Below are 19,520 nucleotides of genomic sequence, written 5' to 3'. Positions count from 1 at the left end.
TTTAAAAAGCTGTATCTGGAGTTCCCATTGTGGCCCAGAGGAAATGAATCTGACTAGCATCCATGAGGACAAGGGTTCGATCCCTGGCCTCGCTCAGCAGGTTAAGGATCCAGCGTTGCCATGAGCTGTGGTGTCAGTCGCACACACGGCTCTGATCCTGCACTGTTGTGGCTATGGCATAGGCCAGCAGCTACAGCTCTGATTGTACCCCTAGCCTGGAAACCTCCATATGCCACAGGTGCGGCCCTAAAAAGACAAAAAGACCAAAAAAAAGAAAAAAGAAAAGAAAAAGCTGCATCATTTTTGCAACATGCATTTAATGAAAATTAGGGAGGAAGAAGACCCAAAAAAATACAATGGGAAAGCTTACCATTAATTAGCTATGTTGTCCTCAAATAACTACAAGAGTGCTCAACGTTTTACAAAGCACTTTTATACACATCAGCCTAGATTTGACTAGATAATCCCCAAAATGTTCAAAATATCTTCAAGTATAGAGGTTAAAAATTAAGAATAAATCATGAAAGTCAGTATAGAAGCAGAAGATGACCCAGAAGTTGAGTTCAGATATGGGGAAAAAAAAGGGGGTTCTTGTTCCCAGGCTTCCTGTCAGCTGGAGGAGGTTCAACCTCATCTCCAGCACAGCCCCTTAGGCAGGCATTATCAACTGATGAGAGATGGTGGACAATGGGACACCTATGTGCCATCCCAACCTAGTTGAACCATCTTAGTTCTAGAAGCAAAGGAGACATGCTAAGAAACTTCAAGTGATTTGTCCAGGCACATTATGTGGTAGCAGTTCAAGTTCAGAAAGAGCTTCCTGACTCCTCCCTCCAGGCTCTATCCACACCCCTCCTAATAATTCATTTCTGAAATTCAGTATTTAAATTTCCATTTCCATTCTAAAGCAATCAAAACACACAAAGCAAACCTTTGACAGAGACTTTTCATATTAATGCTCATGAATATCCCACTGAAACGAAAAATGACAGCTTTGAGTTGAGTGATAGACAGGGCTGGCTAGTCTGTTATTTTCCAGTTGGGTTTATTTATCTAAGCCTAGAATGTGTCGTGACTGGAAAAAGACAAAACTGATTATTTTAATTCCACTGCCCTAGAAAAAGAAAAGGGAAATAATCTTCATTGATAGGAACTGGGCTCAACTCCAGTCCTGAAATAACTTAAACTATTAAATCAACTGTTTTAAAGGTGACCTTTCATTAATGATAAAGAATTATTTTAAATATAGTTTAATCACTAAATTTAAATTTTGGGAAAACAGATATATTTAAAGGAATATGAAAGAGAGATGAGGGAGAGAAACATGTTGTAACAAAACAACCATTTCCTCACCATGGAAATTAAGCTACATTTCAGAATTATAATTTCTCCAGAGCCTCTCCAAAAGACAGTTTCCAAATATGACTATCACTTTCGTAACTCAGTAGGAATGAAACTCACTTGTCAATTTTTACCTAGTCAATTGATAATTCTGTCTTGATTAATTCTCATTTTTAGGCATACTATAATTGAAGGCTGCTTTGGGGGGAAAAAAACCATCATCTAACACAGTTAGAAATTGCCTCTGGCACTGTCTGCATTACCCAAGGAAACCAGGATGACAATTGGCAGTTCTGTTACTTCACAGAAATTAATCCCATTTAGCAACTATGTTACTTAGTTACATGGTACCAGCAGTTGGTCCTGGAACCTGTCCTCTCACAGTGAGAGGGTGCGCCTAACTCATATTTGAGGGTAGGATGAGGAAAGTAGCAAACACACAGAATCCCTTCTCTTTAGTATGCACTCTGCTATCACACCAAAGGGGAAAGGGAGTGGCAGTCATGCCGAAACAGCCGGAGTAAGTCCAGGATCAGCCCCAGCTTCATGGAAAAGTGAAGTCAGTTTAAGGATTCTCCTAGGGTCTGGATATTCACAGGAACAATTTCAGTGGACCTCAGAAAAAAAAAAAAAAAAAAAAAAACTAGCCACAGACTGATGCCAGCTAGGAAAGCCCCAGGAGGCTGGAGTGATTCTGCCCTCATCTTCTTTTATCAGTCAAGACACTGGTGCCCCATGAATTAGTTCAAAACAGGAACAAGACCAAGAGCTGTGGTCACATCCCATCAATGCTGACCTGGCATACATCCTTTAGGCAAACAGAACAGCCAAGACCAATCTAAAAAGGTAGACAAGTCATTCCAGAAGAATGTTTATGAAACACTGCACACTCTGCATCCAGACTAGTCTTTCCAAAAATTGAGAGATCACTTTTCCTATAGCACATTATTGAATCATTTTCAATCAACCCACTCACTACTCAGTCATCTGGAAAAGAGGACAAGAATCCCATCTCACATAACATTAATAGTTTTAGTTGGCATCCAAAACACCATTCACAATTATGTAAAATCCTTCAAAACACTACTATTTATAATAAAAACCCAAATTCCTTGAAAACTGACTTAAGCTGGCTAATCCAACATAGTAAGCAGAGGATAAATTTAAGAATTGAAAAGAGTTGATTTGGAATCTGTTTTGTTACTTCCTAGCTCTGTGACCATGGGCAAACTATTTATAACCTCTGAGCCCACATTTTATCTTTCATAAATAATCACAATAAAATTTATTTCACTTTGCAGTTCTGAGGATTACATGAAAAATATAGGGAAAAGCATAAATATGCCTAACCCATCATAAAAATGAAATAAATATTCATTTCCTTTCCCCATTTCCTTTTTTCCAGTAAAGAAAATATCTATGTTAAAATATTTTTGAATGTTGTATATGGCTTAAAAAATTAAAATGCCAATGTCTTATCTATGCAACTCCAGTTTATATTGCTAATTTGAAGCATCTACTATTTATATATGTGATTATACATAAAATTTAAATGAATTACAACTCTGTGCAGTCATCTAGTTGAACAATTTAAATTGGCACCATAATCTGGACTTCTTTTTTCCAGAAATATATTGCAGCTTTATTTCAATCCCACTGTGGTAGAAGAAAAAGAAGATCAACACCTCTTCAACTGAATAATAGCAATATTTTATGGCCTTTTTCCCACCAAGTTCTTTTCTTTTGTGTTAGATATCATGCACCTCTCAAAATAATTCTGCTTATCTGTCTTCCAAAGCTACTTATAGCCTTTAATATTGCAAATATAGCAAGACAGTGTTAGGAGCTAATGTGTACAGTCCTGCAAAAAAAGGTGGGGGGAGGAAGAAAGGCACATTTGAGGCAAATAAAAGAAAATGCAGGAACAGTCTTATGGCCAAGAATAACAGCAGGCTTGTCCATCTGTCCATCATCAAGCTGAGTTGTGCCCACTAGTTATCAACAGGAAGTGGCCATGTGGACATCACAACTAAAATAGAAATTCTGTCATCAGAAGGACAAGGTGAGAAGAGAAAAAACCAGATTAACTGCTTATGAATTAATTTCTGTGTTAGCATTATATGTACAAAGAACTGCTGCATGTTTCTTACTCATAGACTACAAAGCTTTTACGCATTCACTAAACATTTTCTGGGTGCTTTTTAGAAGCCACACAATATGCTAGCCACTCTAGATACAAAGAATAATTTCCTTTTTTTTTTTTTTTTTTTTAGTAATTCTCTTGAGGAACAGAGAAGTAAACAAATAATTGTAATACAATTATTGTAAGATATGCACAATGTGCCGTGAGAGCCCAAAGACAGAAATTATTAACTATGCAAAAATACAGCAACTTTACAAATCTGTGAGTCATCTTTGCACACAGGCTATGCTAATCTTCTTTGTAATACTCTATCGTTGTTATATGAGCTACAGGAGTGAGGTCAACCTAGAAAATCCAAGAATGAACAGATAGATAAACATAGTTGATTAAGATCTGACAGTGAAAGAGAAGTACTATTGCCCTTACCTTCATTTCCTAGTCATTTTTTAAAGTATGGGTGTATACTTAATTTTATATGATTTTTAATCTTATTAACTCTATCCAAACATGTCAATTTCTATTTTCTATAATATCAGTATGTTTGAGAGTATGACCATTAGACAGTAGATATAGATACACAGATGTAGAAATAGTTTCTTGGCTTCTGTAAATACTAGTTACGACATAGCTCTTAAATTTTACAATGAAGCATTTTCTTTCAGGCAATTGCCTAACAGAAAAGTGAATATAAGGCATAGCAATTATTGGTATTTAGCAAACTTAAGATTTTTTTGGCCACATCCATAGCATACGAAAAGTCGTCAGCCGGGGATTGAATCTGAGCCACAGCTGCAACCTATACCATACCTGTGGCAACACCAGATCTTTAACCCACTGGGCCAGGCCAGGAATCGAACCTGCACTCCCTCAGAGACAATGCCAGATCCTTAACCCACTGTGCTACAGCAGGAACTCCAAAATTAAGATGTTAATACAAATAAATCCTCAGTGGCTTTAGGACATGCTATAAAGACCTTCTTTCAATAGCAGAGATGAATAAGGAGTGATTTGAGGCACTCCCATTTAGGCTAAAATAGTAAGTCTGGGTAAGGTGTCAGTTTGAAAACCCCATTTAAATGTCTACTGGCTTTGCTGCTAACATGTGCACTTGGAGACAAAATTTACAACAGTTTCAGATTCAATGTAATATTCGTCTCTGAGGCAATCTTTGGTGCTAAATCATTTACCCAAGTCTCATCTTGGTTCTCTCTCTCGAGCACTGGTGTTCTTCTTTGTTGTCCCTGAAGCTATACATTGCCCTGGAGCTACATGCATAGTAACACTGGTGTTCCTCTCTCTGACCCCTCCCCCACGGTGCTAGGAGCCAAAAGATGTTCTGAAATGTAGCGCTAGGCATTATCCTTGCCTCAGGGACTAGCACCAGGCCCAGCCAGAGTCTGGGGCAGCCTTGAAGAATGCACTCCGAAGAAGAACAGCCATCACTCTCCCGCCCGTTGTCCTAATGTTCTGTCCCGGTGGCTATGGAGTTCCCATTGTGGGGCAGCGGAAACAAATCCAACTAGTAACCATGAGGTTGTGGGTTCCATCCCTGGCCTTGCTCAGTGGGTTAAGGATCTGGCATTGCTGTGAGCTGTGGTATAGGTCGCAGATCCAGTGTTGCTGTGGCTATGGTGTAGGCTGGCAGCTACAGCTCCCATTTGACCCCTAGCCTGGGAACCTCCATATGCTGCGGGTGCAGCCCTAAAAAGCAAAAAAAAAAAAAAAGAAAAAAAAGAAATGCTTTATCCCCTGACCAATTCAAGAGCTCAAAAGCACGCTGTTATTATTATGCACCAATTTTAAGAAACATGAAAATTCTAAACTTTATTTCTAATCCACATCAGTCACACAACTAACCTTCTCCACATGCCAAAATTTAATTTATAACTTATTCAAGTACAATGAAAACCACAGTGCCCATATATAGATATTTGCTTATTGTTTTTATTCTGTCCATCTATCAATTCTATATAAGTAATTCCTGCTTACTGTTCTTGATGTGATTCTCATATCGGGACACTGAGCACAACTTCACTGGTAATTTTATGTTTACTGAATATTTTCTGCTGGTAGTGATGGCACTGGTGGAGCCACAGCTCATGTTCTACTCTAACAAGGACACAAGTATTTCCCTATGAATGGACAAGGTTTTGCCAAGATCTATACTATTTTCCATGATTTTCCTGTCATAATTTTTCATGTATCACACATGTTGAGAACAGCAAAAAAATAAATAAATGATTTAAAAATGAAAAGTAAATGTCCTTACAAAGTGAGTTGAGTAATGGCCCTAGCCCAAGGAGTCTTATAAGTGCCAAAGAGAAAGTCATTCATAAATTTAAGGTCAGAGGCCTGTAAGCTGCTTGACCCTAAATGAAGGTCAACAGGAGTATCAATTCATGGAAGTTTAAAAAAAAAAAAAGTAGATATTAATGTGAAAGAAATGGTTTATTTCTGATGGTGAAAGTTGTGATGTCTCTTCAAGTTTATCTACTAGCCAATATTCAGGAAAGAGAGCTAAACATCAAATAAGCAACAGGGGAAAGAGCTAGGTAACACTCAATTTATGAGTGCATCATTGTTCCAAAACTCCAGGAGAATACCAATTGAGTGGTTGTGAGAAATTGTTTTCCCTTAAAGCATCCTTACACATGTAGCAATGCCCTGTCTCTGCTTATATCATCCAATCTAAACTACAATGTAACTGAAGTATAATATGGCCCTAGGAATTCTATTCCAAATACACTTAATTTCTCATTTGTAACATACTTCTGAATTTCAATTTGTGAATAAATTAAAAAAAAACACTGTTTCTTCAACATACACATATATAATATATATAATACTCAGATACTGTGCCAATTTAATCCTTAACTTCTGTCTATGAGGTGATTACACTTATTCTCACAGAGGAGCCAACAGGCTTAAACAACTAATCTGCCCCAGGCATGAAAATGTTAATACCATTATCATCTGCATAAAAGAAAATGTCCTTTAAATCTGTCCTTCCTGGAGTTCCCATTGTGGTCAGGGGAAACATCTGACTAGCATCCATGAGGACGAAGGTTTGATCCCTAGCCTCACTCACTGAGTTAATGATCCAGCTGTGGTGTAGGTCACAGACAAGGCTTGGATCTGGTGCTGCTATGGCTGTGGCATAGGCCAGCAGCTACAGCTCCAAATTGACCCCTAGCCTGGGAACCTCCATATGCTGCAGGTGTGGCCCTAAAAAGACCAAAAAATAAAAATAAAAAAAAAATTTTTAAATAATAAATCTGTCATTCCCTAGTTTTCATACTTGAGGAACAACTGCAATCCACTCTGGTCACCGAATGCCCTGTAACACATTCATGGGAGCAGGGTTCTCTGTCAGTGATGGCCCACAGGGTACTTGCAGCCTTCAGGAGTCTACACAAATTTAGGCACATTCTTGAGTGCATTTTAAGTCCTGTTAGACCTTTAAATCCTATTTTTAATAACCTTTTTAATCTTTTAAAAATATTCAGCCAAGGAGAAAAACTGCTGCTTAGCTTTATGCTACACACTCCATATCTTCCATTTTAATTTGTGCTTATGCAACTTTTTACCTTTTTTTATAGAAAGGAATAGACTTTCCTTCATGAAGGAATAAAATTTGCCCTTAAGGAAAATAGCATTCATTTTCAATAAACATTTACTAAGTAACTATCTTTTTGAAAGCTAAAGGTTAACACTGAAAAAGGTAAAAAAGATGGTTATGACCTGGTCTTTCCCTGCCAGAGGCTTAAAACCTAATTATGGAGACAGAAATAGCAGGAATCAGGGTCAAAATTTAAAGTGGAGCCTCTTGGTCCCTCTCTAAGGAGCAACTTCTGATACCATGTTGCTTCTCTAAAGAGCAAGCTCTGGCTTCGCAATAAGAAGCAAGACATGGTGGCTGAAAATAATAATCCTTTAATAAATGTCAAGGATTCTGGTTCTTGCAGTAACTTTTAAGGTGGAGGGTACAATGCAGGAGAAAGAGCACAGTTTCAGTTCTGACTACAGTATGCATGGTGATGTGCTTTTATAAACCGCATACCCCCTGCTCACCACATTGCCCCAAGAATCACTGCTATAGGGAGGGAGCCCCCAGGAACAGAAGGCAGTATGCACGGCATCTCAGAGGTCTTGAGACAGGTCAAGATTTAGAATCACAATGTCTAACACATGGCAGTTTTTCAGGTATGGCTCCTAGTGATAGCACAGTGTGGATTCATTCTTCTATCCTTATTTAATACTGAACAAAGACTATTTTACATAAAAGTCTACATCAAGAGGGACTTAGTTCGGGTCGGTGATTACCTTCGTCACTCATTAAGATAAGAAGCTGTCTCTTCAGATGACCTGAACCATCACAAAGCTGAATTGCTTAGAAAGGAGTCTGTGATAAAAATAAGTATGAAGATGGTTATCTAAAGCAAATGATTTTGACTTATTAAAAACCAATCTTTGGGGCATACTCCCATAACCTACTATGATTTGTGCTCCCTAGAAACCCAGAGACTTGGCCTAATTCTCTTCTAACATAAAATACGGCAGAGATCTATTCACTCTTGCAAAGACTGTGTTCTCTTCTTTACTACAAAAACAAAATTCTCAGTGCCACAGCCTCGTAAATCTATTTCTGTCCTTATTTTTATTATCTACTCTCACATTTCACATCCATCTGTAAAGCACATCTCTAACCAGTTAATATATTTATATTATCCTCCACCCATATGGATCCTTTTCCAGCACTCACATTTTTTTATGTTCAGCTGCCACACTGATCAATAAACTGATTGTGGTAGACAGCATTTTTCTTTAGCTTTTTTTGTTTGTTGTTGTTTTCTTTAGCTTTTTTTGTTGTTGTTCTAATTTTATTTTATTTTATTTTATTTTTTGTCTTGTTAGGGCCACACCTGCAGCACACGGAAATTCCCAGACTAGGGGCTGATTTGGAGCTGCAGCTGCCAGCCTATGCCACAGCCATAGCAACCAGATCCAAGCCACATCTGTAACCTACACCACAGCTTGTGGCAACACCAGAACCTTAACCAACTGACCAATGCCAGGGATCAAACCCATGTCCTCATGGATATTTGTTGGGTTCATTACCACTGAGCCACAACGGACACTTCTGTTGTTCTAATTTCAGGGAGAGGGGTTGTGATGTGTGTGGATGTGGATGTAATGATTATATAACACATAACTTGTAAAGATTTGTCACAGGAGAGCATTTTTTAAATGAAAGGAAAAAGCTTTTTACTAAATGCAAGTTACTACTAAGATTTTGTTGTTTTTCCTATGAGCCCTTTTTCTAGGTATATTTTTTTAACATTTTGAAATAATTTTAGACTTACAGAAAAGTTGAAAAAATAGTACTGAGAATTGCTTATACTCTTCACCCAGTTTCTCCAACTGATAATATCTTCTATTACCATAATATACTTATCAATATCCTCTAGGTATATTTTGACAAGGTAAAAATCACACTTTTTGTTCACTGCTTCTTACACTTAGTATGATACTTAAGCATTTCTACTATTTAAAATTTTTCAAAAGCAACATTTTAATGTCCAGGTAATGCCATATTACATCAATGCATATTTTCTTTCCACACTGTTAGATAATTAGATTGCTTGTAATTATTTTCCTATTATTAAAAATATTCATCAAAATAGGTTATAATTTTTAAAAACATCCAATTTTATAGGGCAAAAAATGGTCTATTGTAAATTATTTTTTAAATTATTATTTAAGGTGAACATTTTAAATGCTTACTAGTCATTTTTATTTTATCTTTTGTAAATTATTTATCAGGTTGTTTGCCCATGTACTTATGGGTGTCTGAATGTATTACTTACAAATTGTGTAAAGTTTACATATGAAGAATATTAAGTTTTTGACCTGAAAACTGCAAAATTTTTTATTGTTTGATGATTGTACTTTGTTTTCATTTTGAAATCCAAAACACCTTTGCCAATTGAAAACAAAATATCTCTTTTACAGTAGTAATTTGCAGTTGAAAGGCATTTTCATTCTCAAACTGAGATCCACCAGCCACTAAGCATCTGAAAATGTGACTGTTGGGAATTATGGGAATTTCTTTTCTTAAAAAAGAGTCCATATACAAATTTGACAAAAGCCACAGAAAGTACAAAGATCAAATAGGAGAAATCCCAAGTTATAAAAAGATGCTGTGTTATACAAACTAAGAACAGTTTATGAAAGGATCAATTTGTATTGTATGTTCCATAGTATTATTTTGTACTATTTTAGTGTCTTATCAATATTTATAACTATAATTTTTTAAATTTTTATTATAGTTGATTTATAATGTTCTGTCAATTTCTGCTGTACAATAGTGACCCGTTACACATACATTATATATATGTGTGTATAACTTTTTCTCACATTATCCTCTATCATGTTCCATCACAAGTGACTGGATACAGTTCCCTGTGCTATACAGCAGGACCTCACTGTTACAATTAAACATTAATTTTTTATTATTACAAACTGAAAATCAGAAAGCTATGTGACTCTTCAACATCAAATTGCTTAAGAGTTCTCAGAACAACCCATGCTCCCTTGCATCTCCTGCCTCTGCCCTCAATGCTCCCTTTGCCGGGGAATCTCTTCAGCTCCATCCCTCCACCCCTACTAAATGGAAAACTTCTGGGCCTCATTGTCATTCCCCTCCACCACATCAACCCCTTCCCCTTGATACCATCTTAATTATCGCTCTGCTCTGTTTAACTTTACTGTCTCATATTAAATTTACTTTTAGAGCTGTGCTTCCTACCCAACTGTCAATAACCTGAGAACGAGAGATTCAGTCATCACTGTAGCCCCAGTGCATAGCAAAGTTTTTGACATACAAAAGGGGCACTATTCATGTTTACAAAATGAACTGAAGGAAACAATCTTCAGAGAGAGTTGTTAGGAACTTGACCTTGTTTTCTAAATTATACTGATAAATAACATTGTTTTCTAAATTATACTGATAAATAACATTGCAAGTTCATCTACTGACTCAGCCATCAGCCCTGCCTCATGAGGTCCACAAGTTCACTTTGGCACTGCCAAAGGCTTCCTATTCAGTGACAGTGACTCAAGCAGAAGACTTTCTTTAGGTAGATGGTTAATAATCATTTTTTAAACTTTTTATGTTGAAAAAGTTTTACTTAAAGAAGAGTAGGAAGAATAGAACAAAGACAATTGTATACACTTCAACCAAATTCACCTATACCGCTTTGCCGTATTTTATTTCTGTCTTTCTACATACACACACACCCCACAAAATGTCTTTCCTGAAAAATTTCTGAGGTATTTACAGAATCATCCCTTTAATCCCTAAGTAGTTTAGTCTTAATTTCTTAGGAACCAGAAATGTGGCCATGTGGCCACAGCACATTTATCAAACCCAGGAATTTATATAACCCAAACATTTATCAAACCCAAACATTTATATAACTTTTATTTAATGTATAGTCTATATTCCTTTTTCTCCAATTGTCTCAGTAATGTCCTTTACAAAATTTTGTTCTCTAATCTGGATCAAAGATCACAAATCATATGTCTCAGCATGTCTTGTTAGTCTCCTTCATCAGAAACAATTCTTTACACTTTGTTTTTCATGACACTGAAATTCTTCAGAAGTACAGTGGTAGTTATTTTGAAGAATGTCCCTTTGAGTCTGTCTGATGTTTGCACATGATTATATTCAAGTTATGCATTTTTGACAAAATACTACAGAAACGATGCTATGACTTTCTCAGTGCATCACATCAAGAATCAAATATCAGTTTATCCCATCACTAGTGATGCTAACTGTGATCACTCAGTAAGATGGTATCAGTCAGTGGTTTCTCCACTGTAAAGTTACCATTTCTCACTTTGTAAATAATAAGTCATCTCTAAGGAGATGTATAACTATCCCATTTCTCTTCAAACTTCTGGCATCCACTGATTATTCTGAATCCATTGTTCCCATAGTGGTTGCAAAATGGTGATTTTCTATTTCCATTTTTCCCTCTACATTTATGAGTTTATGTTACCATTTTTTTCCTTACATATCTTCTCCTTGATTTGTGTTTTTATACCTTATAAGTCTGTCCAAAGTCAAGACTTTTCAAAAGTTATTTTTAGGTCTATTTTTAAATGTTATTACTTAACTTTATACTTTTAGTGTTACATGTTAAGAAGCCCAGAGCTAACATTCCTTATTGTTCCACTTAACCATTTTTCTACATCATAAAACTTTGTATAAAACTTCTAAGTCTTGCTTCTAACTTCTAATTATAATCCAAGACTAGTTCTGGCTGGTTACAATGCTTCCTAGTCAGTCATGGAAAATGCCTAATTCCCATCTAAGGATCTCGTCAATACATCTCTAATTCTCATTTTTATCATGTGTCATTGCACAGTGAAGAATAAGAAAGACTGGAGTTCCCACTGTGGCACAACGAAAACGAATCTGACTAGGAACCATGAGGTTGCGGGTTTGATCCCTGGCCTCATTCCACGAGTTAAGGGTCTGTCACGGTGGTATAGGTCACATGTGGCTAGGATCCTGTAGCTGTGGTGTAGGCTGGCAGCTGTAACTCAGATTCAACTCCTACCCTGGGAACCTCCATATGCTACAGGTGCGGCCCTAAAAAGCAAAAAAGTAAAAAATAAAACAAATAAGAAAGACTTAGTCTAATCCTATAATTTGGCCACCAGTACCTTCTATTCCACTAGTCTAATTTTGTGTTCTGCCAAGAAACAAAATGAAATCCTCAGAAAATGGATTGATCTAATAACTTCAGTGAAAAAAAAAATACTTTGGGTGTTAACTTTGTAAAAGACAATGGTTTTTTAAATGTATAATGTTTACCTTTTACCAACCACTATACTGAACAATAATTTAGGCAATTTTTCCATTAAATAGCACTCTATGAAGTTCTGTCTCTAGTCAGTAGATCAAGAAAGGGCTACAGGTTCCAAAATATGCTATTTTCCCAAAGTCAAGCAGTCAAGTGCCACCCTGCCTAAAAGGACCTTTAAGGACCCACAGACACATATAACACTTCATTTGTCCATGAAGATCATTCACCAATGAAATAATCAAGAAATATCCAACATCAATTTGCATATGGTGAAAAATCATTTGAATCTTGGAAACTGTGGCATCGAAGATCATCGATTTTCAGAGTGGAAAGGACCTAAGTGGTCACATCCAGGAGGAAAGGGAACATGATGTGATCTGGCCACAATCTATTCATATCAAGTAGATAAGGATGAAGTGTTAATTAAAAATGCAGAAAGGAGACTGATAATCTGAAGAGTGTAAGTCTATTAGTATTTAACACACTTTTGGGTTTGTAAAGCCCTGCTTGACAAAAAAAGGTAGTTCCTCATCTTTTGTATCCTTCCTCTTCCAAAAGCAATGGCTGTATCTGCAGTTCCAGCTTGGTTTCTAGATGCACTCCTGATTTTAGACAGGTGATATTTAAGGAAATTTAGCCAACTTCTCTAGAACTGACTGCAAATTAACATGGTCTTTTTTCCTTAACTAACTTTAAATACAGAGGTTTTGCTCTGGCTCCTTGACCATTGCCATCTTGCACCAATGATTGACTGATACTGTTGACCACTCACCTGCCTAAATTTTCAAATGTTAGCATAACTGAAGAGTCCCCACCATCTTGCTGTTTCTTTTTATTAGTATCTCTCTGCCACTAAATGTTGAATTACTCCATCTCATGGCCAACATTTGTGATCTTATTTATTCAACACACACTCATGGAGTATTTCCTCTATGTCAAGGATTGTGCTAAACACAGGTGCAGATAGTAATGATGAAAAAGGGTACCTTTAATTTCTGCCCTTAAGGAACTTACATCCCTATGAGGGTAACAAACAGTAGGAACAACCATGTAACTACAAGGTGGGGAAAGTGTTAGGAAATAATGGAGTTTAGTCAGGGAAAATCTCTCAGAGAAGGTAACATTAAGGATGAAAATGAACATGAGAAGTACTGGAAAAAGCATTTCAGGCCAGAAAATAGCAGATGTGAATACTCTAAAAAGGCTTGGGAAGTTGGAGAACTCAATGGAGCCAAGTGTGGCTGGAACATATTGAGGGAAGAGGAAAGATGCTTAAATGATAAAGGAGAGGCAGATCATGCAAACACTTCAGGTCAAAGGAAGGCATTTAGATTATGATTATAATGAGAAGCCATTGAAGACTTTTAAATAGGGAAGTCACATGATTTTCATGTTTAAAAGATTACTCTGGTGAGTTGAAAACAGGTGTTAAAACAAAAACATGTACACAAATGTTCACGGCAGCATTATTCATAATAACCAAAATGTGTGAACAACCCAAATGCCCATGAACTGATGAACAGATAAACAAAATGTGATCTATCCATACAATAAAATATTATTCAGCCATAAAAATAAATTAAGTACTGATACATGTTCTATCGCAGATGAACCTTGAAAACATTATTTGTCATGAAAGAAGCCAGACACAAAAGGCCATAAATGTATGATTCTATTTACATGAAATGTCCATAATAGGAAAATTCATGAAGAGAGAAAGCAGATCTGTGCTTTTCAGGGCCTGGGAAAGAACAGAAAGTGACTACTTAACAGATGGGTTTCTTTTTTAACATGTCCTAGAATTAGGTAGTAGTGATGGTTGCAAAACTTTGGGAACTTACTAAAAGCCACTCAATTGTACCTTTTTTTTTTTTTGGTCTTTTTGCCATTTCTAGGGCCACTTCTGCAGCAAATGGAGGTCTAATCAAAGCTGTAGCCGCCGGCCTACACCAGAGCCACAGCAATGCGGGACCTGAGCCGCATCTGCAACCTACACCACAGCTCACGGCAACGCCGGATCCTTAACCCACTGAGCAAGGCCAGGGATCAAACCTGCAACCTCATGGTTCCTAGTCGGATTCGTTAACCACTGAGCCATGACGGGAACGCCAATTGTACATTTTTGAATGATTAAAATAACTAACTTTATGTTACGTGAATTTTATCTCAATTGAAAAAAAAAAACAAAAAAAAAACGACCACTCTTTGGATAGTAGATGGGTTTGGAAGGAGGAGGCTAGCAATTGCAGGGATGATCTGATAACTAGACTGGGGGGGGGTGACTGCAGAGGTAGAGAAAAGGGGAAGGATCTGCTATGTGTTTTGCAAATAAAATTAACTGGATTTTCTGATGTCAGGGACTGAGAGTGGAGAGAGGGAAGCAGGAAAAGAGAGAAAGCAGAAAGGAGGGATAGGAGGAGAGATATAACACCCAGAGGCTTCAGACCTGGAGAAGGACCATGTTTCAAGAAGAAACAAAGAGCTCAACTTTGGACATATTAACATTGAGATGCCCCCAATCCAGTCTGGACCCTATGTTAAGATTCCACTTTCTAGTGTATTTCACTTTTCTAAAGTTCAGTTTCCTCATCTGTAACACAGGAATATTAATCAGGTTTTTCTAAGATGGTTGTTGTGAGAATTAGATAATTGTTGTGAAGTTTTTAAGCACAATTTCTCCCACAAAATAAACTCTGTCACTGTTGGAGATTATTTTTGTCATAATCTCTGTCTGATGATTATACTTATTCCATAAGCTGCCTCTCTGTTCCTCCTTCTAGCACCTGCAGATGCTTGATCCACACTAGGGAACTTGTTTTGAACAGAGTCTCATTCTGTCCCAATCTATTCTCTCTCTTACTGCAGCTGAGTCCACACTGGCCGTGATCTTAGACATAACTGACAGAGGGACCTGATTGTCTAAAAACGATATTCTGATCCCTTATCCAGGCAAGTGTATTCCTGTGGTGGAGAAGGCTCACTGGGCTCCAGTAACCTCATCACACTCTCCTTACTAAAATCATTCAACTCCGTTTCTTCTAATTTTATACTTCCCAGGCATCCTTCTGTCCTTTATTTCCCAAGCATTCTTCCCCTCAGGGAATAAAATGTTCTGACAAGCTGACATGAATATTTAGTTTACTTGGCAGTTAATTTCCTTATAGAGACTTGTAAACTGACGTTCTGATTTATAATCAGACGCTTCTAAGTTTGGTTCGAAGGGATTAATTTGCCTGGGCCTGTTAACCTGTGGGTGACTGTATAATAACAGCCCAGTTACTGAACATGAGAACTGTGTGTGTCAGACTCTGGACATTAGGAATCACACACGTACATACCAAGGAATGACACTAAGCTGAAACATCATTCAGACTTAACAACACAGTATTTCACAGAGTGGTTGTGAATATTAAATGAGTTAATATATATTAAAGCGTTTGGTAAATAGATTCTCAATAAGCATTAGTTTATTTTTCAACTCTGTAAACCATATGCAACAGGGGAAAACACCCAAGTCTGAAAAAATTTCCAGATGAACTAAAATGATCCTAAATGTTTTTCCCACTCCATCCCAATCTATCCCTAACCCTCTTCCAAAGAGTATCCTTTTTAGTGGTTTCTCATTTGTGCAACTACCTTTTGCTGTTGGCCATCTTCATAGTTTATCATTCAGCAGTGCTTAGAGGGAGAATTAATGCAAACAAAATTATATCTAAAAATCATCTTATACATTCTGAGGAATAAGTTACAATCTCTGTGATCTTGGGCAAGTCATTTAACGTTTCTCCATGTCTATGTCTCATTAGTCAGCAACTATGCCTCACAAGCCCATCCTATAATATCTCTTGGTGTTCCTTCCATCTCTAAAATCTGTAAACTATATTCACTACTGAATTCTCAGCATTTAGCCCAAAGTATGTGTTATTGACATTTATGTTGAATGATTGGATGGATGTATTTTAAGACTATATATTTTTCTCACAACCCACATAAGCAAGCCCAATTTTTACAATAAAGAAAGTGGAAATCAGACCCTAACTTGCTATCCATTAAAGTTCTTATTTAGAGAAACGTTATTGAAAAAATTCACTGATGATAAAGAACAGATTCTCAAGTAGGCTTCTAAATGCCAACCTCAACACTGTTATAATGAGCAAGTGAGTAGGTGGATTGATGGACCAATTGATAAAATACCTATTCACACAAAAATATACCCTGCTAATTCCTTTCATGGCCACACCCATGGCATATGGAAGTTCCTGGGCCAGGGACTGAACCTGCACCTCCACAGGGACCTGAGCCACTGCAGTCAGATTCTTAATCCACTGTGCCACAGCTGCAACTCCCTGCAAAATTTTTTAAGTGCATAAATTACCAAGCCTTTTTTTTTTTTTAATTTGGGCTTTTTTCCCACCCTTTTCACCTTTGTTAATAAATAATTTCAAAAATATGGGGGATTTCTAAAAATTCAATTTCAATCTATTACTGATGACATGAATCAGAAGCCAGAATGACCATTTAAAAACTAATATACAAAGTCAAGAATAAAAAAACTTGAGCATGCAGAAAGTTAGTCTTTTCTAATAAACCTCATGTTTCCAGAAAAATGTGTTAGTTCTAATATATATATTTGGTCTTTTTAGGGCCACACCCACAGCATTTGGAGGTTCCCAGTCCAGGGGTTGAATTGAAGCTGTAGCTGCCGGCCTATGCCACAGTCACAGCAACACCAGATCCAAGCTGCGTCTGTGACCTACCACAGTTCATGGCAATGCTGGATCCCCAACACACCGAGCAAGGCCAAGGATCGAACCCACATCCTCATGGATACTAGTCAGGTTCATTAACCACTAAGCCATGATGGAACTCCTAGACCTATATTTCTATTTTTTCTCTTCTTTTATCCATAATCACTGTAGACTAAGTGAAATTATTTACATTTTCTAGACGTCGGTTGCCCTCAATTCAATTTAGTTCAGTTTAATAAATATTATTGACTACCTGCTAGGAGTCAGCCACTACACCATGTTCTTAGGAGTCAAAGATTAATGACATACTTTCTAACTTTCATGAAGTCCATAGCTCAATTAGTATATTGTTTTTTGTCTCTCAAAACCTCTGCTTCATTCTCACTTCAATCAAAATTGCTCTACTTTCACCAATTGAATATTTTCGGGGTTAATATAAGATATTACTGCTTTAATAAGTTGTGTTTGAAAAAAATCGCTGGTCTGGAGAAGCAACAGACATTTAAATACAATGTTATACAGGTAATAACTGTAATTTTGCAGCATAGTTTCCCCAGAACACAGAGCATAAGACAAAGGATTCAGGGAACAAGATTTAGAGAAAGGGTTGAGCAAAGCAGGGAAGGAAGGAGAGTCAAGAAAATATTTGTTACTGAATTGACTGGCCGCCTATGTATATAATTGGATACTCAATTTTATAGAACACCCTAATAACCTCCCAGGGAAAAGAAAGCAGGAGGTATTTACCCATTACACTACTCTTCATTGGTCAAGGGTGTACCCTCAGGGCATTAACTCCCCATCATTTATTGTGCTGCACATGCTTGAGTGCTGAAGAAAATTTTAAGGGTGTCCCATGCTACTTCACCATTAAGTAAAGAGTGTCCATGAAAGGTGGAGTGGGCAAGTGAGAGGCAAGTGGAGGCAGAGCACTGCCAAGCTGTGTCTCCATGAAGACGGATAGCATCTTCACAGAAATGATCAGTGCAATTGCGGCTAGAAAAAAGAGGAAAGACTAAGTAAATCTCAAGTGGTTCAAGGCAACTGATGCAAGTATATATAAGACACAGAAGAAGAATAGAGAATAATTCATTCTGCCTGGAGGGAGAGGAGTCAGGAAAATTTCACAAATAATTCTCCAGAAAAATATGTTAAATGGCAATAAGAGAATGGTTGTTCCAGACAGAAGAAACAATTTATACAAAACACAGGGATTTGAAACAGCCAGATGTATTTGAAGAATTTTTAAAAAGTCAGTGTTCCTGAATTTGAAGTGGTAGTAGGTTAAGTGAAAGATGTGGACAAGACTCAAAATAAAATGAATTCATTAAGCCATGTTAGGAGTTAATTTGGTACCAGAAAAAGAAAAAAAAAGGAATTTCATGTGAGTAATTTTATTTCATTTTTATTTTTTAAAGGCAGTATGAGAAAGGGGGTTATGGGATTCCCATCAAATCTTGACAACTTTTTTTTTTGTCTTTTCATATTTTCTAGGGCCACGAGCTGCATCTGCAACCTACACCACTGCTCATGGCAACACCAGATCCTTAACCCACTGAATGAGTCCAGGGATCAAACCCACAACTTCATGGTTCCTAGTCAGAATCGTTAACCACTGAGCCACAAAGGGAACTCCATCATGTGAGCAATTTTAAATGAAATATTGAATTGGGGAAAATATTAGATGGAATAATACTGATTAACATTATTATATTTGAAAAAAACGAAGTGGAATGTGTGTAAAGAAAGTAGGAAACATGAAAAGGTAGAATATTACTTTCACATAAACTATGCTATGTTAGGATGAATATTGTAGACCCTAGAGCAACTACTAAAAGTAATAATATTCAAAGGTATAGCCAAGAAGCCAATAGAGGAAATAAAACAAAACATACACACACAACAAATATTCAATCACCCTAAAAGAAGTCAAGAAATGAGCAACAAAGAAAAAGCAGAAGGGACAAAATGGGGAGGGGGAAGTAAATAGAAATTTAAACCCAAATGTTTCAATGATTGTACTAAATGTAAATAGACTAAACACCCCAATTAAAAGGACAAATCAAAGCAATATGGTTGAACCTCACAGGCATTACGCAAATTGAATTGAAAGAAACTGGAAGCAAATAAAAGAGTACATACTGAATAATTTAACTAATAGGAAAGTTTATATCAGACAAAACCACTTTATACTGATAGAAGTCAGAATGGAAATTGCCTGAGACAGAGGGTTGCAAGAGATGGACAGTTTTAAACTTTTGAAGTACAAAAGTGAGGTTTGGAGGGAGATCTAAATATTCTATGTCTTAACTCATTTGGTGGTTTTACACAGTGCTATATATTTTTCAAGTCACTGACCTGTCCATTTAGAATGTGTCAGTTTTATAGCATCTGGCCTTACATTTAGGTCTT

At 36.9% G+C, this 19,520-nt stretch overlaps 1 protein-coding gene and 1 non-coding gene across 4 annotated transcripts in view; both read right to left on the bottom strand.

Moving 5' to 3' along the window:
• SLC44A5 (solute carrier family 44 member 5) overlaps nt 1-19,520 on the bottom strand; it is a 414,665-nt gene that overhangs the window by 320,577 nt on the left and 74,568 nt on the right. The window lies entirely within an intron of this gene.
• On the bottom strand, nt 3,721-3,826 carry LOC125134769 (U6 spliceosomal RNA). Its single transcript, XR_007136771.1, has one exon. It is a non-coding gene; the product is annotated as a U6 spliceosomal RNA (small nuclear RNA).

The sequence above is a fragment of the Phacochoerus africanus genome, chromosome 8 (genome assembly GCF_016906955.1).
Source record: "Phacochoerus africanus isolate WHEZ1 chromosome 8, ROS_Pafr_v1, whole genome shotgun sequence".
NCBI lineage: Eukaryota > Metazoa > Chordata > Mammalia > Artiodactyla > Suidae > Phacochoerus > Phacochoerus africanus.
The sequence above is the reverse complement of the archived record's forward strand: the minus strand, read 5'-3'. Positions and strand labels throughout refer to the sequence as shown.